Here is a 12470-nt window from a genome sequence, read left to right as displayed (position 1 = left end):
TTTGAAATATGTTATGCAAGTGAAATTTTTTATAGAGAATTTGATTAAAAAAATAATTTTAAAAAAATATTTATAAAAATAATCAACTCATAAACTTAATTTTAAAAATACCCAACTTTAACCGATCAATCTCCTAGTTGTATCCAACTTTAAAGGATCAATGTTGCCACACATCAGCATACCACGTCGTCTCCCAAATGACCTTATGCCACATCATCTGTCATGCCATCAAATCACCACATTAGTGACAAATAATAATAATAATAATTAAATATAAAAAAATTCTTCTAATTTGATTAACACCTCTCATTATTGATTTAAGATTTTCTTCTAATTTTAAAAAAATAACTTTTAAAAAATAAAAAATTAATTAAAAAATATCTTAAATCAATAATGAAAGGTGTTAAGTAAATTAGAATATAATTTTTTAATTAATTAATATACAAATTTAATATTTTGATACAATAAAAAAGAAGGTAATAAAACATGTTTTGACAAATAAGATTTTTAAAAATTAAATTATTTTTTAAATTAAAAAATATCTTAAATCAGGCATTAATTACATTAGATTTTTTTATATAATTAATATAAAATTTTATAATTTTATTATATTAAATAGAAGGTAATAAAAAATGTACCAACAAATAAGATTTTTAAAACCTAAAATTATTTTTTAAATTAAAAATAACTTAAATTAAGACAAAGAAAAGAAAATGGGAGAGAAAAAAATCTAGCTAGTGTGGTGTCACTGATGTGGTATGCCTACATGGACACTGACATGGTGATTTAAGGGCATGGCAGATGATGTGGCATATGTTTCTTTGAGTGATGACATGGTATGCTGATGTGGCAACATGTGGTGGTGAAAGTTGACATGACACGTTAGACTTTATACCAGGTATGTTGACCGGTCAAAGTTGGGTAATTTTAAAATTAAGTTTGTGAGTTAGTTATTTTTAAAAATAGTTAATTTAAAAAAATTCCCCAGTTATACATACTTAAAATATTTTGATTGCAAGTTCAAAGAATCGTAAAAGGTTTTTTTTTTAACCTTCTTATCAGCAAAGCTGGTTCCCACCACAGAAGGAAAACGTAGGCCACAAAGCCATACGAGTGGCAATATCTGAGGCTGAACCGTTAAGGCCAGTAATCACTTGACACCGTCGTTGTTGGAGTGTCTAAACCTCACATCCTCTCCAACGAAAGACCTGTGTATCGAGCGTCAGTTGAATGAAAGTTTTTATCCAGGGTTCAGAATGTCATGTATGAAAATCTGTCATAGTATAATTTAAAACATGAAATTAGTGGAATGATTCCTGATGTGAATAATGTAGTAAATCGTCATTGATCTTATGTGGAGTACTAAGATATCATTATCACTGCATGTGATTCCCTTCTTGTCTCTTTCTTGGTTCTGGTTCTCGGTAGTTCGAGTATATCACTGAAATTTAATATTAAGGGATACCACCATTAAAGCGGAAACATAGAAATATTCCTTGGTAGTCCCATTAAAATTGTGATTTATTCATCTCATGAGACAAGTACTGAGGTTGTAAACGAGCACATGAGAGGGGATAGAAACAAAAAGATACAAAATTTACTGAAATTTTCATCCTGTTCTTCCGTAAGACGGAGACGTGCCGGGAGACGACCTGGAGAGCGGTTTTCTGAAGGGAGGATGGGCTCTGGTGGGAGAGGCTGGAGGTGGGTTCCGGTGGGAAGGTGGGTTGGAGCAGTACCCACAAGCGTACGCTGATGGCAAGACAAAGAGCTGCCTTCTCAGTTCCGTCGAACCTCTTCGACCACCCCATGATTTATAAAATATATGGCTTATGGGTTTGAGGCTTTTGATTACAACCAATCAAATGATTCGGTCATCTCCAAGTTGGCGATTCAGAGTGTTGTCGGAAGGAGGCAGAAGATAGAGGGAATAAGGACACTGCTCTTCGGGCTTGATCCATCTTTTATCTGTATAAAGTTATGGTGCATTCCTCGAAGGACACGTGAACTTTCTTTATCTTCTCTCCTCTTTCCTCTTCTGTTCCGTGATGAACGACACAGCTAAAATGCTGCTAGACGACGTTGCAGAAATGGAAATGTCACAAAGTCACTGGTTGCTTACGAAAGAAACGAGAAGAAAGATATGGAATTACGACAAAAGCTGCGTTTCAGCAGTCCAGAGCTCGCTAAAGACGTAGAACAACACATAAATTCTAGAAAAGGTGATCCATTAAGCAGCTGGAAAGGAGCTTCATTGTCGAGTCATAATTTTGGACCTAGCTTGTTGAAATTTAAGGAGCTTTCTCTGATCATTTTCATGGTAAAATTCGCCTGAAAGGGTTATTAAGATTACATTTTCAGTTAAATTATTCGAGAAACAGTGACCTGCACCTCCAGTATTCCATTACCATTCCATCTTATTTGAAATAAACAATTTCATGCACACGGAGAAGATTCAATCGTGATAAAAAACTTGGATAAGTGATAAACCCAGATAATAATTCTTTTTATTTTCGCAGTAGTCTTTGTTGATTTCATTATTATTATTATTACTATTATTACTTATTGTTATTTTTAGATTTTCTCCCGCCATCAAATACGTAATTTTGTGATCAATTATGCTTTCACTCCTGCTCCTGTATCTGTATTTGGGGCAAGAAAATACGTAAACTGAGTTAATTTCTGCATGAGATATCAAATTAAAGTTCTACTATACAAAGTTGTATATCTAATGTATTTGGTCTCTTATGAAAGAACACAAGTTCAATGTCTTTTTCCTTCATTTCGCTTATAGACATATCCTAATAATTGTAGGTGTGATGGTAACTAAATGTCACTAGTCTATACTTCTTCCTTCATTTGCATTATTCACTTGTTACTTGTTAAGAAAGGCTTGGACCCAAGAAATTATGAAGTACTCCTTATAGGCTAATGTACAAAACATATAGCATACCACCCTACTCTTTTTAGCAATCAAAATTCCACAAATTTTCTGGTGCCTTTGCAGTGATGTAGCCATCTACTTGTAAAGAGAGTAAAAAAATTAATAAAATGTGTGGAACCGTATTTGTATCGCTCGGGCCAATCCTTCTAGTTAGACATTGTAGTCTCCTTTAGATCTAAGCTCTGATACCATATAAAAATTACCTAAAATTTAAAAATCCTTCTTTAAATAAAATTTGACCGAACTCACAATAGATTGATTGATTGCAAAATCTCTTTTTATATATATTTTCCTACATTTTAGAAAATAGAACATTGGAACATGTATATAAAAGAGACTCTTCCACCCCTTTTGCAAGAGTCCTTTTTTTAAACATTGAAAATGTATATAAAAGAGACTTGTAATCAATTAATCCATGGTGAGTTCAATTAAGTTGTTCTCAAAGAAGGATACCTAAATTTCAAGTAATTTTTTGTATGATATTAGAGTAGTCGGTTTAATCCAAGAGAGATTACAATCATCCAATCAAAACGGAGAAAAATTCCTTCGTCTCATCATCTTCCAAACTCTCCTTGCAATACATCTTCTTCATACTCATTGTTCTCTCTCAAAAATTATGAATTCTAACTTTTTTTCAACGCAATCCACTACACCATCCATGCCTTTTACATCCATTAATGTTCTCATCTCTGTCAAACTCTCATCCACCATCTACATCCTATGGAGAAGCTAGTGGGTTCTAGTCCTGAGATCTCAACATCTCATGGGAAAACACCAACAATTACCTCACCCACCCACACAAACACATCATTAATCGCCCCTAAGAAGAATGGGATCTAAGAATCTTACTAGTCAGTTGCCTCAATGGTAGAAGAAGCTCTTTGTCATGTGTTTGGCTTTAGTATAGATGTGTGGCTAAAGTGTGGATTGATATTTTTCCAATCACTATGAAAAATACTATTGTCACTGAAAAAGCAGAAAAAAAATCTCTTAACAAGTACGTCACCAAGTTCAAAGGAATTTGCAATAATTTGGCAGCCATTCAAAATCCAAATTCTAAAGAGGATGAGGCATTTTGTCTCCTCCATGGCTTGGAAGCCACCTACGAATCTTTTGCCACCTTTGTGCTTGCTCACCCTCTACTACCACCCTATGAAGAAATCCTTCCCATGCTCAGAAGTCATGATTTGAGGATTAGTCAGATGCTAGGGCACTCATTCAATGCCATGGTGACAAACAAAACACTCTCCAACAAAATCTCCACACTCAAAAAATAATTCACATTTGTTCAACCAACATACATGCAAGTCTTCTAAATGATTAAATTTCAACCAGAACAACCAAAGTGCATCCACCACCCTTTCACCATTCGATAAAAAGAAACAATGATGAATCGTTTTTCTCACCTCTCTCCATTGTCAAATCTATCATAAGCCAAAGCATACAACCGAATTGTGTTAGCACCAATTCAACTATAACTATAAGTCGAAAACTATTCAAACCCCTAACTGCTCTCTCCATTTCTTGATCAAAAGAAGATCAACATTGTTTCCAATATAGGCACATGACCAAAGAAGTATGTTCTCTCACTTTTCTTCTTATAAAGTAACAAAAAGGTTCATGTAGGAGATGACAATATAATTTCTATTGCAACCAATGGATAGGTTAAGTTATCTTCTCCTATAGGTCTCTTTTATCTTAACAATGCCTTCTTAGTGCCTCAAATCAAGAAATACCCCTTCAATTTCAAGGTTCACAAAAGATAATAATTATTTTATGAGATTTTACCAAAATTATTTTCATGTGAATGACAAAATCCTAGTGGAGCAACTCGAGCCAAAAGGACCATGTCTAATGGTTTATATCTTTTTCCGCAAGATGAAGAAGCATTCATTGTCACAAAGAAATCTCTATCTTGCTTTGGCATTGAAGAGTTGGCTGCCTATTCTTTTCCACACTCTACTTTAGTTAATGATACTTTACTTTAATATTTTAAGATTTCATGCTTAGGCATCCATGTTTGCTGCCGCATTGCAAATTAATCTAAAATTCCTTTTGATGGGTTGTTAATAAGGCATCTTAGCCATTAACATTATTCACTTTGATTTGTTGGGCCAACTCCTTTAATTTCTAAATTTGGATTTTTTTATTACATAAATCTCATGGATGATTATAGTAGATTTGTTTGGTTCTAACCCTTAAATCTAAAAATGAGTCTTTTGGCATATTTGTTAAAATTCAGAATATGTCATAGGCTCAATTTTCTTGCAGGATCAAAATTTCCATTCAGATGGTAGAGGTGAGTATATCAGTTCTTTATTTCATGATTATTTAGCACAACGTGATATAGTTCAACATTTTTCTTGGCCATGTACATCATAGCAAAGTGGCATAGATTAGAGGAAACATAAATGTATTATAGAAACAAACTTAGAAATACTATATATATGAAAGTAGGGTTCCCACAATTTCTTGGCTTGAAGCTTTTACAATGGCATTTTACCTTATAAATTGCCTTCCTTCCAAGGTATTACAAGGTAGCTGCCCTTTTTCAAAATTTTACAATCCCCGACAATTTATTCTCACAAACATACCTTTGGATCACTTTGTTTTCCATGTTGTCCTTATAACAAAAATACACTTTCTCCTAGATCTTCCTTTCCTTATACGACATCCAAATTTTTTAATATAACTCCCTTAACTACATGTTCAATTAGTGAGTTTGTCACAAAATGTGATGAACACTACCCACGACCACTCACTTCCTCACACGTAGGTTTGGTTCCGACTTGACGATCTGTCACACAATCCCGACTTGACGATCTGTTACACAATCCAATGCATAGTTCTAAATCCGCATTAGAAAATCATTAGAGTCTCTGCCTAAACACACCGCATTTGCCTCAGTATCCGCATTGCATTCCGCTTCTCGAATCCAGATCCGATGCGCGATCCAAATGGAAGATTCGACCCGTTCCGCTATTCGTTTATTTTTTTTGGTTTGGTTTTCTCATTTTTTAACCCAAACATAAGCAGTTTTTTGTTTGTTCAAACAAAAAAACTCTCATATTTTCTTCATTTTCATTCAATTTTTATGAATTTTTTACCTTTATTTTTATACAAATACTCTATTTGATTTTTTAAAAAAGAGAAATAATTGAGTAGGGATTTGTTTATTAAATTAGTAGGGAGATCTTTTTTTTCTTTTTGGTATTAGTAACATGGGTTGTGTGATGGATATAATCTCATATCCTAAACCAATTTCAAATATCATATTCATATATTTTTCATGCACCATCTACCACTATTTCATCTCATTTTTATCACATTAGTTGCTTGTATAAATATTTTCTTGTACAAGATGGATATAGGATGTGCTAGTCAGATGGCTCCCTTCATAGTCATTACCATTTCATCAAGATTTTCTCCATCCCATATGACACTTCATCGCACCATCAACGATGCCAAACACAAAGAAAGTTTCCTTCACAAGATGAAGGTTCTATCCGGCAAGACAACAAGTTGTATTTCCTCTTACCCCTAATAAAACTTGAGGGGTGTTCATCGTAGGTTGACTCCCACATTTCTTTGATGATAACAAAACTTAATTGAACTAATAATTTACAAATCTAAAGTATTTCATATACTTCACCTTCATGAGCATCTCAAGGTCTAAAACGTCAAAGCCAAATTGAAGACTACTGAATTTCTGAAAAAGATAAAAACTTCACTAACTTGATGTAATTTGAGTACATGAGCCTCTATTTATAATAGAGGATACAAGTAGATTCCAATTACAATTAAACTACTCATATCCCATTTACATTCAAAGTTAAACACTAAAAGATAAGTCCTAAAACAATAAATGACTGGACATAAATAAAAGACTTACATAACTAAGACACCATTAACTGAGACTATTTTGTGAGACCTCCTTCCATAATAATTTTGGCTTTGTAAGATTTCTTATTATGAGAGTTATTTGAGACTCTTCCATATCTACTCTTCAACACCCCCTCAAGTTGGACTTTATAAATTTATCTTGCAATGAAAAGGATTGTTGGTCTTCAATTTTCTTTTGCTGAAAAAACTTCTTCATATATGCAAAAACTTTATCTTTTGTGCTCCCCCTTTCTTTAATATTTTGGTCACGTAAAAATTCCACAATATGTGGAATAAAATACTACTTTCTTGTACTTCTTCTTTTACTTCTCATCGTCAAATTGGGGATAAAAAGGACATACAGACCTAGCTTGGATAAAACACAATGTGAGAGAAGTCTCAGTGGTCATAGTCTGAAACATACTCCGCTCAATTTTAAAGGCAGAAAAACTACCTAACTTTAGGGGTTAACAATGAGATTATTCACTTTTTAAGGGTAGCTCAAACATAAATCACCTCTTGGGTGAAGAATAAACAACTTGATTCAATCTGGACGTTGAGGACACTCCTATACCTTTTAGGTAGTGGGTTTAGGCATTGCTCTGAAGTGATGAAAACATAATAAGATAAATCGAAGAGATACTTGAGAAAAACATCTTTAACAGAAAGGAGGCGACTATGCAACACTCATACTTCCAAAGTGACATTTTTTTTATGAAAAATAGAAGATACTATAGCGGTTGAACTTAGTAAATTTGACCAAATATAAATTTTTTTGGGGTGACCAGAATTTTTTGGAGTTAACAATGGAAGATACACAACCCAGTTACAAAAATGCAAAACTTGAAAATAACATTAAAGCAGAATATTGCATACCTTGAATGAGCATATCATGGAGTGATTAACTCTGACCAAAAATCTCTGTTTAGAAGAGAAATTTGGCTAAAAACATAGATTTTAGGAGAAAATGAAACTCAATTCACGTCAATGCATGCAGAGATAATATGAGAGAAAATAGGAAAAGGGAAAAATTTTCAGCAGAACTAACCTTTGGTACTTCTAATATCAAGGTCTACCAAAATATAGTTCAAAATGACAAACAATTTGCTGATCAAGAAACTAGAATCAAAGAGCTTTAATATGATAGATAATTTTACATAAAAATATTCATTCTTGAATCTTTTATGACCTCTTGATTTTCTTTGTAATGTCGTTTGACCCTTACCGAATCCAATGCGAATATCTCCTTAAATATAGATCAGATTGACATAAAATTTTCTCTTTAAGAAACTAGACTTCGATACCTTTCATCTAAGTATATTTTTTTTTAAAAAAAACTTTTTTTAATAGAAAGAATCTGATAAATTTTGGACTTTGTAATCTGGTTGAACTAAGTACTCATTCTTCTTTTGCCAGCATGACCATTGACTCTTCCGAGATTAATATCTCCCTCTAGAAAACTCATATTTAGAATTGTTTTGATAAAGTAGAAAATATTCTTATAGGTATTTATTTTGAGATATAAATCTCCATATAAAGTCTCATTCTTGATGGCTTAAAATGACTCAAAATTTGAACTTTTCTGTTATTGCTGGAACCTCTCTTGCAGTTTGACCTTTGCTGCTTCAAATATCAATTTCTCTTTGTAGAAAACTCTGATTGCCATTTTTTTTTGGAAAGTAGACTCAAATATATTTCTGGAATATATATTTTTAAATATTTAAATATTAGTATAGAGATGAGAAGGCCAAGAAAAAAACCAGTACTGGGACAAGAAAGAAAGAAAAAAACATAAATTACAAACCTAAACTAGTTGAGATGATAGATAAAAAAAATTATAACATTACCTCTGTGAGTTGATCCTACTCTAATACCATGTTAAATTTATGAAAAAAAAAACTTTTACTAACTTGATGTAATTCGAGTACATGAACCTTTATTTATAATAGAATATACAAGTAGAATCCAATTACAATTAAACTACCCTTGTCCCAATTACAACCAAATTTAAACACTAACAAAGTCGTCCTAGAATAATTAAACAATTGGACATAAATATAAGACTTACATAGCTAAAACACCTTTAAATGAGATTCATTTGTGAGACCTCCTTCCATAATAATTCTGACTCTGTAAGATTTCTTCTTGTAAGAGTCATGTGAGACTCTTCCACACCTGCTCTTCAAAAAAGACCTCAAGTACAATTGAAGATCTCTTGAAGAAGCACCCACAAGGAAGAAGACAATGAGATGACTCAAGTTCAAACATTATAGACAAACATCTACGCCCAGTCAATTTTTTTAAAATAGTATTCTAAACTTCCTATTCCTTATGTACATTTTTGAAATTGGAGCTTTAGATTATAAATTACATATATATGTTTAGGATCATCATAAACATCACTTAGAAATATGTTAAAGCACTTATAGAAAATTTCTCATGCTTTATAAAGTCCACATTTTTAAACTGGCATTAGAATGATCGATCAACCACTAGTATTGATCAATCATCTAGAACTGTGTAGGTTAGAAATATAAAGCATGATCAATCAACCATAGTCAATTGATAGATCATTAATGACATGGCTATTTCATGCTATAATGCACTATCGATCATCCCACTTGGATTGATAGATCATTGTTATCCAAGAAAGTAGAACTTTCATGGAATGATAGATCATCCCCGGATTGATCGATCAGTCAGAACCTTGCCAATAATGGACTTCAAGCATGATCGATTATAGAAAAATACATTGATTGATCATACTTGTATTGCATAGATAGAGGGAATCTCTATTGATCGATTAGCCACTAGCAATGATCAATCAACTTAATTTTTTTGGACTAATGGTAACATATTGATTGATCAGTCCTTCCAACAATAAGTCACAATCTGATAGAAAAGTACTTGTTATGATCGATTGAATGATCAAATCACTTGTCATCGATTAATCAAAGTACTGATTTTTGCAAATGGGCAAATAACAAATAGTTTGAGTTGGGGAAGCTATAAATACATCCACCAAACTGTGAGTAAAGAAGTAAATGAGCTTTTATTGACATATTTTCAAGCTACAATCCTTCATCTTGCAAAAGTCCATCAAAGTGTTTTAGAGAGAAAGAGAGAGAGTCACATACTATGAAAAAACTATCATTATCTTTCAATCATTGTTGCATGCATCATAATACAAGATGTTTGATTTATTTACAATGTGCTACAAAGTAGAAGGTAGCTTGAATATCTCAAAGAGAAACATCTCATCAAGTAATGGTGTAATTTTTCCCTTTATCTTTGATGTATTTATAAAAGGTTTATCTAAAACTTGTTGATCTAGATAGAAAGACCTAGCTAGAACTAGAATCTAGCAACAGTATCTTGGGGAGATTGACTTGTGTAAAAATCGTGCATTGAGCTACATGTGGCCAAGAGAGCCAAAATCTCTTTTGTAATTTTTCAATTATTAGAGCGTAATAGTGGAATTTTCCCACCTAGGTCAACAAGGGGGAATATTTGAAGAAAATTTAATTTAAACTTAAAATTAAATTCGAAATTAAATTATGTAATAATTTAGGAAAATAATGACAAACCAATAAAGAGATTGATTTATCGTGATTTCTTAAAATCAAGAGAAAATCTTGATTGATTTTTTATTTCTTAAATTAAGAAAATTTGAACCCTTAATTAAGGAATCAAATAATCCTTCATTAGCCTATAAATAGGCATGTATTAATTGTAAATTATCCTGATTCAATAAAGAAATTTCTTCTCTTTCCATTTGTGGATTAAGCTCCTTGGTTGAACCACGTTAAACTGTTTTGTTTTTTTTTTGTTCATTTCATCTTTAATTTTATTTTCGCATAAAAAATTCTCACCACGGTGAAAAGTTTTCTACATACAACCTATCCAACCGATGGAATCACAATCAAGCTTTCACTATCAAATAAAATCAAAATCAGCTAAAGATTTATGCTGTCTTCAATGAATTCCAAGAGGAATGACAATGCTATCTTCAGCTTTTGACTTGGAAACGGTATTCGGATGGTGCAATTTTTTCTCTGGGTAAGAGAGGTCGAGAATTCTGTTAATGGAAAAGTATTCCCACTCTCAGCGATTACTTGAAACGAAGTCAAATATTCATCTTACGTCTCTGTTCACTGATAGAGAGAAGTCACGAGCGTTTGTAGAAAGCTGCTAATCAGCCTCAATGAAATGATAAAAAATAATTTCGACCAGCCAGAATGTTAATACGGGCATCGTCTCATTCCGCGTTAATTTTTTTCCTTCTTTCACACTGATACCTGGTATTTTAATTGTATCCATCATAATTGGAGTTTTCATCTCTCCATGTTGGGACCTAACGAGTTCACGGGTTTGATCCTGACCAGCTAACAGACAGATCAAACAAGTACATGCGACAAAGGTAGGAAATTCCTTCTTGATTGAGCTCTTCTCCTTTGTTTATTTCTTTTGCAAGTGGACGTCTGAGACTGTAAACCAGTGAAAGAAAAGAAATACTTTGGTCAGTCGACATCTTAGAAGTAACTTTTGAAAACGGAAAACCTTAATTGAAGAAGATGAAATGATAAAATGTGATCAGTTGTGGGTTAGTGGAGGGGTTGATGTTTAAAACTTGATTTGAGGGAAGAACTATTTCTGAGAACTAGGCGTAGAAACGAGCAGAGTCAAGCTTGGGCTCGCATAGTATCGAGCTCTACTCGAGCTTTAGAAACAAGGCTCGGGCCAAGCACAGCTTTACCTGTGTAAATTCTGATCAGTTTGGTCAAAATCACTGTTTTATCTTAATAAATTCAGGGTCTCATATGTAATTTTTTTCCTAATGTAAAAAATGTCACAATAGGATAATTTTCAGTACTCAAGGTTTTAAACTACTATATTTGAATTCAGGGAATAGTTGCTTTCATAGCTCAGTTGGTTAGGGCACCCGTTTAGTAAGCGGGAGGTCTTGAGTTCAAATCTCAATGAAAGCATTTGTCAGTTTTACTCGGTGTTTTAGTCCGCATATATCTTTTTTTTTTTGTTTACTTTTCCCTCACTCGCACATCATTTTTCTTCACCTGATTATTTGATTTTACAGAGATTCAGAAATTGCAACAACGATGAAACAAATAGTTTCAACATTTCAATTGAAAAAAGTCATATGCCAATAAAAAATATTATTTTATTTGCTCAATAAGGATAAGAAATTTAAAATAACCAATCACGACCAGCCTCCACAAGAAAAAATTTCAAATCCTCCCCACATTCTACTCTCAAAACATGATTCTATATTGTTTACCTAGGTCACAATCCTATCTCTTGGAGTTCTAAGAATCAACGGATTGTGACTTTATCTTCTACTGAGGCGGAATATTGATATGTTGCAACTACTGCAGCTAAGATCCATTGAATTTGCTCTCTTCTTACTGACCTTGGTGTTTTTCTTCCACAACAAACGCTCATTTATTGTGACAATATCAGTGCTATAAATTTATGTTCCAATCCAGTATTTCACTTGTGCATGAAACATGTAGCTTTGGATTACCACTTCATTTGAGAACATGTTCAGAGTGGTTCTCTTCGGATGACTCATATCTCCTCTGCTAATCAATTTGTAGATGATCTCACCAAACCGCTTTCCCAAACA

The 12470-nt window shown here is 32.9% G+C and overlaps 1 non-coding gene across 1 annotated transcript; it reads left to right on the top strand.

The window, feature by feature from the left end:
• Positions 1–11740: 11740 nt before the first annotated feature.
• TRNAT-AGU (transfer RNA threonine (anticodon AGU)) lies at positions 11741–11814 on the top strand. The gene has a single exon. It is a non-coding gene; the product is annotated as a tRNA-Thr (tRNA).
• Positions 11815–12470: the final 656 nt, after the last annotated feature.

The sequence above is a fragment of the Aristolochia californica genome, unplaced genomic scaffold (assembly GCF_029961685.1).
Source record: "Aristolochia californica isolate CCGP_79_NKW_82.1479 unplaced genomic scaffold, dmAriCali1.0.hap1 SCAF_13, whole genome shotgun sequence".
Lineage (NCBI taxonomy): Eukaryota > Viridiplantae > Streptophyta > Magnoliopsida > Piperales > Aristolochiaceae > Aristolochia > Aristolochia californica.
This window is presented reverse-complemented; position numbering and strand designations above follow the sequence as displayed.